The following is a 10,329-nucleotide window of genomic DNA, read 5'->3' as shown; positions in this document are numbered from 1 at the left end:
AGAATACTTAGAATAAGTGCACACAGATAGAAAAGGTCTGTTCAGTAGAAAATGGCTCAGTCTCTGTTCTGTGAAGCAAGAAGAATGATATAATTGTGAAGACATTCTTAAAGAGACAAGAGTATAGGGTTCCCAAAAGAGCAATCCCTCTGGAAGTCTAGCACAGAAGTATCAGTTGTACCTGCTATAGACCTAGTTTGATCAGAGACCACCCAAAGAGACACCACCTAACAAGTCCCGTTTGACCCTCATTGTGCCTTTAGGATGAGGAGTTAGAAGAATACTTAATTCTTAACTGAGTTACAGTCAGTTTTCACTGAGGGCTGCTGCTTCATGAATTCAGGTCTCAGGGATGAAAAAAGGAAATTATGGACCACACTCCTTGTGCAGGATCACATCTAGAGAGGACCCAAGAAACAGTCACTGGACGAAGAAGAGAATGGAGGCTGGTAAGACTAAATCAATTCTAATACTTGCATGTTTTGGTTTGAACAGTTTAGCATCATCTGCTAAGATGACAAGAGTAGAACAGGGATGGTTTCAAAGAGGAAGAAATCAAGAATACTATTCAGGGCCTTGCGATGCCCATCTGAATCCACATAGAGACACTGTGGGTGGTTGGGTAAGGAGTCTTCACTTCCAGAGAGAGGTCAGAGACACGTTTCTTAGTTAGGAAGCCATCAATAAGTCAATTCCAGGGCCTAGAAAGGGGAGGGGGTCAATTTGTGCCCTCTTCTGTCATTTCCATCATAAAAAATTAAAGTTTGGAGGGAAGGGGTTGGGGAAATGTAGGCAAGAATGTAGCAGGTACAGAAGAATGGGAGGTACCCTGGGAGTCAGCAACAGAAAAGGTGTTTTACAAAAAGAGGGAGTTTTTGCTATAGTTAATATTCCTTATTCATGAAATAAAAGACCAGGAAAACAGCCATTCATTGGGTTTGTCCAAACGGAGCATATTGTGTTCTTGATAAGGAGAGATTTGGTGGAAAGGTAGAGAAAGTTCCAATGGAAATAAGCTGAACGGAGAACATAAGATCAGCAAGTGGAAATAAGAATTATGTTCCATTCTTTCAACTATATTTCTAAATGATCGGCTGTGCCACTGCCTCACTAATCTACAGTTGATGCCATCCCAATGCAGCCTAATGTAGCACAAAGGGGTTGGAATTTGATTTACCACATTTTGGAATTAATCAGGCTAACTGCTGTCTCTTACTCGCTCCTTGACTTTGAGTGGGTTACAGTTTCTGAGGGTCAATGTTTTCTATCCTTAAATAATAATGAAATGAAAATATATTGGGTTAAGAATTTTTGTGAACTTTCAATTAATTGTGATAAGCAGCAGTCCCAATTTAGCATGTGGAAAATCCTTGACAAAAATCTTTATTTCCCAGCTATTGGCTTCTGTCAGCTCCTGTAGGATTATGGTCATGATTGTAAGCTACAATTTACCTAGAAGATAGAGTTTTCACAAAGGTACATACAAGGTCTCATTCAACTTCCAAAAACATAAACAATGGTCAAAATTTTATTAATGGTAATATATTTGTATTTTATTAAAACGTATACTCCTATAATTTTTTTTATCCCTATCGGTTTACCCTTAAAAAAATTATACATTGTCAAGTATGTTGCTAGGTAGCATGTCATAATACCAACATATTGTAAATAACAATATTTTAAAAATAGATTCTAGGACAAAAAGCCAATATTACTATCACTGAGAAATCTGTTTCACCTGAATGGCAGTGACTGCTTTCTGCCGTGCTCAGTATTTGACTGTACTGTCACCATAAGACTCGCCAGCCTGTCTTGAACATAAATGGTTTATATTGCTGATAAAAATGATTGAACAGAGCATTACTTGCATCTTTTCTTAAAGACAACTAACTCATATTTGTTACAGTTGATCCTCATAGTAACCCTCTAAAAAGGCATTGCTATAACCATGCTATAGATGAGGACATGGACCCTTAGCAAGTTTTAATAATTCCCACAGGTAAGGGTATCAATGTCATTTGAATACATGCGTTAACCTTCCAAATCAGGACCAGGCTTGTATTTTAAAAATCAGATTATTTTTTAAGCTACTTTTTCTAGGCTAATATTTTTGTCTGACTTACATGTTGCATTAAACAAAATTATGGCATAAAACATCACCTTAAAAATGAACATAAAATAAGACAAAATAGGTATGTCTAGAGGTAAACTTGAGATTCAGGTTCAGCTCAGATTTATTAATAAATCTTGTGAAAAACATTATCCTGAGAAACCACTAAGTAATGAGGATTTAGGTTTAAAGTTTGATTCAGTGTTTTAAGAGCCAGTACCAAATGTCAGATCTGTAATACTGGTTATGAATGAAATGTTGGTGGATTGAATGGAATGGGAATTTCCCTGGTTTGCTTCATTGTGTACATTATTCCTGCAGTTCTAGAACTGTATGAGCTATGTTCTTCATATTTTGGACTCCTATTAGTTAGATTTCTTGGGAGGTGTTTTATGTGGATCAAGGGTATCAGATTCCTGTCATTGGTCCACGCTAGGTTTATGGCATTGGGTAAAGCATCCAACTATCCTGATCTCACTTGTGTTTATTTCCTTAGATATAAATTCTTTTGCAGAGATCACAGAAATGATTCCCTTCTTTCATATATGAGGTACATTAAGTTCATAAAACTCATCTAATATCACACTAGAGTCCTTGAATTACTATTTCATAGTAATGTGTCTGTAGAATTTTAAAATAACAACAAAATAACTATTATAAATTTTATTACCTTGAAAAATTTATTTAACTTTTTTGGCCTTGATTAACTTTCCTATGTAATGGAAGATATTGATAACATCAGTTGCAGAATTTGTTGTGAGAATGAAATGAAATGATTATAAAGAATCTGGCAGAGAGTCCGTCCTGTGGTAATGTGATTATTAATCCTGACATGTCAGATTCTCTGGGTAAAGAAATGCCTAACAGACTACTAAAGCCCAGTCCTGGATCTATCAGGGTGGGTCATGAGCAATGACCTTGGGTACTATACATGGTCTCTTGCTGGTACCTCTCTGGCACTGCTCCCCTGCTCTGCTTCATGGCCACTATGAACTCTGCAGCTTTGTTCCATCATGTCCTTCATCCATGACCTTCCCTCCCTTCCATGGAGTCAGCTGACCATGGACTGGATCTCCTGAAAGTTGAGCTAATTAAAGATCTTCTCCTTTACATTTTGGGTATTTCCAGCAGTGGGAAAATTAATCAACACAATCTCTCTCTCTCTCTCTCTCTCTCTCTCTCTCTCTCTCTCTCTCTCTCTCTCTCTTCCTCTCTGTTCTGTGCTAGGTGAGGTTACACAGTTAGGAACAGCCCAGATAACTTTCCATTCTAATAAATAATGTCAAGTGAGGGAACAAATGATAAAAACACAAATTATTTAAAATTTGTCATTATAGAAAATTAGACAGAAACCTAATGTATATTGAGGGAAAAATTTCGTCAAGAAAAGCCTTTTCAGGAAGTGTTGTCTTTGGGTGAAGTTTAAAGAAAATGTATATCCAGCAAATTTAATGAGGCACCTAAATGTCAAGGGAAACCTAAATTGGGCCAGGGATTTAGCTCAGTGTTTCTGCCACCTGCCTCACAAGCGCAAGGTTCGAGTTTGATCCCTGGTACCAACAAACAAACAAACAACAACAAAAAACCAAAAAGAAATCTAAATCCAGGTATCTGGTGGAGGATGAGCATCATAAAACTATGTGCCAACACAGAAAAAAGTTAGCAATGCACAGACTTGGGAAGGTTGTATTCCCTCTGTCAGGGGCCCTATGACCATGGACCCTGGGTTTCTCTCATGGTTTCCACAAGAATTCTTCTGGTCCTCTATGTTCTTGCCTGAAACACTTTTCTTCTCTTCTTCGACCACTTGGTTCCTCATTTCCTGTCACTCCTATCTGGAAGACCTTCTCTGGAGAGCTTGCCCTGGTACCTCCAGTGAGAAGAAGCCCCTCCTCTGGCTGCCCATTCCCTAACTTTCCAGTGTCACAGAACATATTGTTTAATAGTATCCTCCCTAACTCTATTGAGTGTGTGATTAATAAAAGTAGTACAGTGGACCCTCAAGGTACAACTAGTTTTACATATGAACAACTTGGGTTATGGACAAAGTCCTGAGTTATGACCATAATGCTGATGCTTGTGCATCCAGATGGTCTCAGATATGAGTATAACACTTAAAGAGTTCTAGAAGGAACATGATAGCATCCTTTCCTGTGTGGGGTTAATTGAGAATCCTGGGCCAATGTCTCTCTAAGGACCCTGATATCTGCCTGTATATAGCAGAGAGACTCCGGAGGCTGTGTAGAGGAGCCTGAGCCTTCAATTGACCATGTTGAGTAATAGCCCCCCTCACAAAAGGATTGAATTCTTAAGTCAAGAGTCCACTGTACTTATATTGTAATCACTGCCTCACTTCTGCAAGGACATGTGTACAGTATGTGATGAATAGTGCCATACATATATAATACTAAGAATGATAATACAAATACACAATTCTATGTTTAAGATTCCTATTTTTTAAAGATTTTTTGCATGCTTTATGGCAGTCAACAACAAATAAAAATTATACATATATATTTTAAATTTTTATTTTATTACATTTTAGGTCTACAATTAATTTTATTGGTACTTTTTAGGTGTACAATATAATGACATTCATCATTGGAAATTTGCACCTTTGCATAATCTCTCTTGGTTCTTATTTTTTCCCCATTCCCCTGCCCTCTCTTCAACCCTTGTATCCCTCCTATTTAGAAAAACTTTGTTTCCATTTTTTCATTTTCTCATATTAATTCCATTCCCTTCTTTCCTTTCCCCTGCCCCTCCCACTTCCCCTTCCCCTTTGTCCCTTTTCTTCCTATTTCATATTATCTATTATACATTTTCATTCTTATTTATACTTTCAGTTTCTCACACTAAAGAAACTATTCTGCATTTACATATGTGTGTCCTATTTATTTCACTTAAGAGAATCACCTCAATGTGCATCCATTTAGCAATAAATGTCTCTAATTTCTCATTTTTTATGGCTGAGTAGTACTCCATTTTATAAAAAAAAACACCACATTTTCTTAATCCAGTCTTCAGTTGATGGGCATTTGGGCTGTTTCCAAGCTTTAGCTATTACAAACTGTGCTGGTACGAACATGGGTACACATATATCACTGTGGTATGATTCTTTTAATTCTTTGGGGAAGATGCCCAGTAGGGGAATAGCTGGGTCAAATGGGACTTCCAGTCCTAGCTCTTTGAAGTATCTCCATACTGATTTCCACAGTGGTTGCACCAGTCTGCACTCCCACCAGCAGTGGATCAGGGTTCCTCTTTCCCCACAGCCCCTCCAGCATTTGTTATTGGTTGATTTCATGATAGCAGCCATTCTTTCTAGGGTGAGGTGGAATCTCAGCGTTGTTTTCATTTGCATCTCTCTAATGACCCATGACATTGAACATTTTTTCATGTTTATTTGATATCTCTACTTCTTTGTCTGAGAAATGTCTGTTCATTTCAGATGCCCATTTTTGGATTGGGGCTTCTAGATAGTAGACTTTTGTTTGAGGAACACCAGGTGAAAAATTTTTCCCCCATTGTGGGTTGTCTCTTCACAGTATTGGTGGTTTCTCTTGCTGTGCAGAAGGTTTTTAATAAGAAGAGATCCCACTTGTTGATTGTTTTTGCTAGTTCATGGGAAAATGAGGTTTTGTTCATAAAATGTTTTCCTACACCAATGTCTTTAAGAGTTCTACCTCACCTCTTTTCCAGTCAGTTTTGTGTTTCTGTTTATTTAATCTTTAATCCATTTTGATTTTAGTTTAGTGCATAGTGAGAGATATAGGTCTAGTTTTCATCTTTGGCGACTTGAAACCCCGTTTTTCCACCACCATTTATTAAAGAGGCTATCTTTCCTCCAGTGAGGGTGTTTGGCTCCTTTATCGAAGAAGAGATGGCTGAGTGTGTCTGGCGATGTTTCTGCATCTTCTAATCTGTTCCACTGTTCCTCATATCTGTTTCTTTGCTACTATCATGATGTTTTTATCACAGTAGCTTTGTAGTATAGATTCATGTTGGGGGTTGTAATACCCCCTGCCATATCTCTGTTACCTAGAATTGGTTTTGCTATTCTGGGTCTCTTCTTGTTCCAAATAAATTTTTGGACTGTTTTCTCCAGGGCTGTGAAGTATGCTGCTGGGATTTCAATTGGGATTGGATTGAATCTATACAGCAGTTTTGGAAGTATGGCCATTTTCAGTATGTTGGTCCTTCCTGCCCAGAAGCAGAGGATGTCTTTCTATTTTCTGATATCATCTTCAATCTCTCTTTTCAGAGAAGAGTTCTTTGATTTTTTTTGTTAGGTTGATTCCTGGGCATTTCAGCTTCTTGGAAGCTACTGTGAAAGGAATTATTTGCCCTATTTCTGTCTCAGTGAATCTGTTGTTCTTGTAAAGAAAAGCTATTGATTTTTGTGTGTTGACATTGTATCCAGCTACTTTAATGAATTTGGTTATTAAGCCTAGAAGACTTTTGGTGAAGTTCTTGGGGTCTTCTATATACAGTATCATGTCATCTGCAAATAATAACAATTTGACTTTTTCATTTCTTATCTTTATTCCTTTTATTTCTTTCTCTTGTCTAGTTGCCGTGGCTAATGTTTCCAAAACTATATTGAACAGGAGTGGTGATAGTGGACATCCTTGTCTTGTTCCTGACTTTAGTGTGAAGGATTTCTGTTTTTGACCATTTATTATGATATTGGCTGTTGGTTTTTTGTAGATGGCTTTTATCAGATAGAGGTAGAGACCATCTAACCCAATTTTTTGTAGGTTTTCTTTTTCTACCATAACTCCTTGTTGGATTTTGTCAAATGCTTTCTCTGCATCTGTTGAGATGATCATATGGTTTTTGTCCTTGGCTCTATTGATACAGTGCATTACATTTATTGATTTGCATATGTTGAGCCATCCCTGCATCCTTGGGATGAATCCTACTTGGTCAGGGTGTATGATCTTCTTGACGATCTTCTGCATTCTATTTGCCAGTATTTTACTACGGATTTTTGCTCCTATGTTCATTAGTGAGATTGACCTCTAGTTCTCTTTTTCAATTGGGTCTTTCTCTGCTTTGGGGATCAAGGTGATGCTTGCTTCTAGGAATGAATTTGGAAGTATTGCTTCCTTTTCAATTTTTTTTGAAGAGTTTAAACAGTAGTGGCAGTAGTTCCTCTCTAAACGTCTTGTACAATTCAGCAGTGAAGCCTTCATGACCCGGGCTTTTCTTAGTTGGTAAGGTTTTTTAAAAATATATTTATTGGTACATGTTATGTATACAATATGTTTACATTTATCATTGGGTGCTTGTACCTGAACATGATGTGTCTTTGTTCTTATTTTCCCCAATTACCTGTGTGCCCTTCACCCCCTCCATCCTTCCCTATTCACATAGATTTTGTTTCCATTTTTTTTTCTTTCTCATAATTTTTCCTTTCCCTTCCTCCCTTTCCCCTTCCCCTCCCACCACCCCTACACCTTTGGACCTTTTCTTCCTATTTCAAATTATCAATTATTCATTTTAATCATTTTCATCCTTATTTACACTTTCAGTTTCTCAAACAGTTGGTAAATTTTTAATTACATTTTCAATTTCATTGATTGATATTGGTTTGTTTAGAATTTTTTTGTTCTTCTTCGTTCAATTTTGGTAAATCTTATGTATCTAGGCATCTGTCCATTTTTGCTGTGTTTTCTATCTTATTGGCTTATAGGTTCTTGAAGTAGATATTGATGATCCTTTGGATTTCTGCTGGGTCCATTGTAATTTCATCCTTTTCATTCCTAATTGCATGGATTTGGGCCTTTTCTTTCCTTTTTTTGATAAGTTTGGCTAAGGGTTTCTCAATTTTATTTATTCTTTCAAAAAACCAACTCTTGGCTTCATTGACTTTTTGCATCATGTTCTTAGTCTCCATTGAATTGATTTCTGCCCTGATCTTTATAATTTCCTCCCTTGTATGAGCTTTGGGTTTGTCCTGCTCTTCTTTTTCTAGAAGCTTGAGGTTCAGCATCAGGTTGTTTAATTGGGCTCACTGTGTTTTCCTAATGTGCATATTCACTGCTATGAATTTGCCTCATAAATTGGTTTCACTGTGTCCCATAGATTCCAATATATTGTACTGTCATTGTCTTTTAACTGAAGGAGCTGTCTGATTTCTTCTTTAATTTCCTCTGTGACCCATTGGTTGGTTATTCAGAAGTGTGTTGTACAATTTCCACATGTTTATGAAATTTTTGCAGTTTCTTTTGCTGTTGATCTACAATTTCATCGTACTATGGTCTGATAATATACAAGGGATAACTCTAATTCCTTTGCACTTACTTAAATATGTTCTATGTGTGAGTGTGTGGTCTATTTTGGAGAATGACTCGTGTGCAGCTGAAAAGAATGTGTACTCTGATTTTGAGGAGTGGAACACTCTGTAAACATCTGTTAAGTTCATTTGTTCAAGAGTTTTAGTGAGTTCTAGTATTTCATTGCTTGCTTTTTGTCTAGTTGATCTATCTATTTGTGACAGTGGGGTATTGAGGTCCCCCAGTACTATTATATTAGTGCTTATATGATTTTTCATGTCCATTAGCATTTGTTTTACATATTTGGGTGCACTAGTGTTTGCTGCATATATATTTATGATTGTCATCTCTTCCTCTTGGAATCTTCCCTTTACAAGGATGTAGTATCCATCTTTGTCTCTCTTAATCAGTGTTGGTTTGAAATCTACTTGATCTGCAAAGAGGATAGCTACTCCTGCCTTATTTCAGGTTCCTGTCACATGGAGTATTGTTTTCCACCCTTAACTTTCAGTCTATGAGTTTCTTTTTGAATTAAGTGTGTTTCTTGTATGCTGCATATTGCCAGATCTTGCTTCTTGACCCATTCTGCCAATCTATTTCTTTTGATTGTTGAATTGAGACCATTAACATTGATGATTATAACTCATACGTATTGACTTATCATTGTTAAGGCTTTTTTCTTTTTGTGGTATTCTCCTCCTTTGCATGTAATTTCTTGTCACGCCTGATAGATTTATCATGCTAGGCTTCCTGGGGTTGTGATCCTCATTGTCTTTTCCTAGGATTTTCTCTAAAATTTTTTGGGGTGCTGGTTTGGTATTCATGAAATTCCTAAGGTGTTTTTTGTCATGAAAGTATCTTATTTCTCCATCAATTTTGAGAAAAACTTTTGCAGGCTACATCAACCTGGGTTGGAGGCTGTTTTCCTTTAGGGCTTGGAATATGTCACTCCAAGCTTTTCTTGCCTTGAGGGTTTGTGTTGAGAAGTCTGCTGTGATTCTGATGGGCTTTCCTTTGTATGTGATTTGTTTCTTTTCTCTAACTGCTTGTAGAACTTTGTTCTGTTGGGTTTCTGGAATCTTACCAATTATAAGCCTATGTGTAGATTTTCTTTTTTGATCAAGGCTAGTTGGAATCCTGTATGCTTCACTTATTTGTATGTCAAGTTCTTTTCCCCTGCTTGGGAAGTTTTCTGCCATCACTTCTGTGAACAGATTTTTGCACTGTCTCCTGTTTCTTCATTGACTCTGATCAGTCTTATGTTATTTTTCTTTGCATCATCTAGCGGCTGCTGGATTGATTTCTCGTGTTCCCTTACTATTTTAAAGCAATTTTTCTTTTCATGGTCTGTAATTGCAATCTTATCTTCTATATATGAAATTCTGTCCTCACATTGGCTCATTCTACTGCATAGACTTTCAATGGCGTTTTTAATCTCCTGGAAATTTGTTTGCATCTGTTTTATGGATTCCATTTGTTTCTTATGTTGGGATTCCATCATGTTCCTCATCTCCTCTTTTTTATTTATTTATTTTTTTGTCTGTGTCCTTGCTAGATTTATTGATCATGTCTTGCACTATGGGCACATTCTCTACTGTTATGTGAGAAATTATTTCTGATTTCATTTTTTCCAGAACTTCTCTTGTTGCCAGTTCAGGGAGTCTAGGTGGTTGAGTATCAGATTGTTCCATCTCATTTCCCCTTGGGGTTGCTGTAGGTGATCTGGTAGTCTGGTTCATGTGTCTTCTCATTTCGATGGGGAGGGGGTTGTGCTGCTGGCTCCCGGCTGTCTCACCTTCTCTGCGCTGGGAGTGGTGGCACATCAACCCGGAAGCCTCCTCCTCTGAAAAATTGTATATATTTAAAATGTGCAGAGTGATATTTTAATGATACATTGTGAAGTAATTACCATAATCAAGCTAAGATAGTCATCACCTT

This window comes from Heterocephalus glaber, unplaced genomic scaffold (assembly GCF_053883595.1).
Source record: "Heterocephalus glaber isolate CG9 unplaced genomic scaffold, H.glaber_assembly_v1.0 deba00000281, whole genome shotgun sequence".
Classification (NCBI taxonomy): domain Eukaryota; kingdom Metazoa; phylum Chordata; class Mammalia; order Rodentia; family Bathyergidae; genus Heterocephalus; species Heterocephalus glaber.
The sequence above is the reverse complement of the archived record's forward strand: the minus strand, read 5'-3'. Positions refer to the sequence as shown.